The sequence below is a fragment of the Capricornis sumatraensis genome, chromosome 2 (assembly GCF_032405125.1).
Source record: "Capricornis sumatraensis isolate serow.1 chromosome 2, serow.2, whole genome shotgun sequence".
Lineage (NCBI taxonomy): Eukaryota > Metazoa > Chordata > Mammalia > Artiodactyla > Bovidae > Capricornis > Capricornis sumatraensis.
Window position 1 is genome coordinate 39463538 of NC_091070.1, and position 1690 is coordinate 39465227.

The window sequence follows — 1690 nt, forward strand, 5'->3', positions numbered from 1 at the left end:
TTCTTTGGGATTGGAATGAATACTTACCTTTTCCAGGCCTGTGGCTACTACTGAGTTTTTCAAATTTGCTGGCATGTTGAGTGCAGCACTTTAACAGCATCTTCTTTTAGGATCTGAAATATTCAATTGGAATTCCATCACCTCCACTAGCTTTGTTCAAAGTGATGCTTCCTAACACCCACTTGACTTCGCAATCCAGGTTGTCTGGCTCTAGATCAGTGATCACACCATCATGATTTTCTGGGTCATGAAGATCTTTCCTGTATAGTTCTTCTGTGTATTGATACCACCTCTTCTTAATATCTTCTTCTTCTTCTGTTAGGTCCATACCATTTCTGTCCTTTATTGTGCCCATCTTTACATGATATGTTCCCTAGGTATCTTTAATTTTTTGAAGAAATCTCTAGTCTTTCCCATTCTGTCTGACCACTTCTAGTTTACCTTCATTCATGGACCTAACATTCCAAGTTGCTATGCAATATTGCTCTTTACAGCATTGGACTTTACTTCCATCACCAGTCACACCCACAGCTGGGCATTGTTTTTGCTTTGGCTCTGTCTCTTCATTCTTTCTGGAGTTATTTCTCCATTCTTCTCCTGCAGCATATTGGGAACCTACCGACATGGAGTTCATCTTTCAGTGTCCTATCTTTTTGCCTTTTCATACTGTTCATGGGGTTCTCCAGGCAAGAATACTAAGTGATTTTCCATTTCATTCTCTAGTGGACTACTTTTTGTCAGAACTCTGCATCATGACCCATCTGTCTTGGGTGGCCCTACACAGTATAGCTCATAGTTTCACTGAGTTAGAGAAGGCTATGGTCCATGTGATCAGATTAGTTTTCTGTGATTGTGGTTTTCTGAGGGATAAGGGTAAGAGGCATATAATAGTTAAAAAAAGAATTTTAAAAGCTCATTGTTATAAAATGTGAAAAACAGATATTGAATCACCATGTTTATATAATACTAGTGTTCTATACATCATATGGGCTTCCCTGGTGGCTCAGAGGTTAAAGCGTCTGCCTCCAATGCAGGAGACCCAGGTTCAATCCCTGGGTCGGGAAGATCCCTTGAAGAAGGAAATGGCAATCCACTCCAGGATTCTTGCCTGGAGAATCCCATGGACGGAGAAGCCTAGTAGGTTACAGTCCATGGGGTCGCAAAGAGTCAGACACGACTGAGCAACTTCACCTTCACCTTACATCATATACATAGAAAATCAGAAATTAATAGAAATTTTCTAAAGTAATGAAAATGAAGAGTACTAAGTGACTTTAATGTGAACTTTAGTCTTATAAAAAATTAAAATTTTGGTAGATTCTCTTTGTTTAAATAGAATTGCTAACATTACATTAAAAACTTTCTCTAGTTATTCATTATATTAAAGTGTTCCAAGAATGCCTGCTTACTTTGGTAAAATTATTCATTACATATATTCAGGAATCAAGCAAACTGCCCAAACTTTATTTTTAGAATTTATATGTTAGAGATTTAAAAGCAAAGTATACCTTACATTCACCCAAGAAATTGTATTCCTGGATAAACCAGATCTCTCTGTTAACTCAATGACCATAGACATTGAATGAATTTTAAATTAAAAACAGACAAGGTCCTGATAAAAAAAAAAAATGAAAAGTTGTTCAAATTCAAAACTGAAAGATGCAACCAGAGCTTATCTGAAATAAGATCT

The 1690-nt window shown here is 36.8% G+C and overlaps 1 non-coding gene across 1 annotated transcript; it reads left to right on the plus strand.

The window, feature by feature from the left end:
• The first annotated feature begins 992 nt into the window (after positions 1 to 992).
• Positions 993 to 1064, plus strand: TRNAW-CCA (transfer RNA tryptophan (anticodon CCA)). Its single transcript has one exon. It is a non-coding gene; the product is annotated as a tRNA-Trp (tRNA).
• The last annotated feature ends 626 nt before the right edge of the window (positions 1065 to 1690 follow it).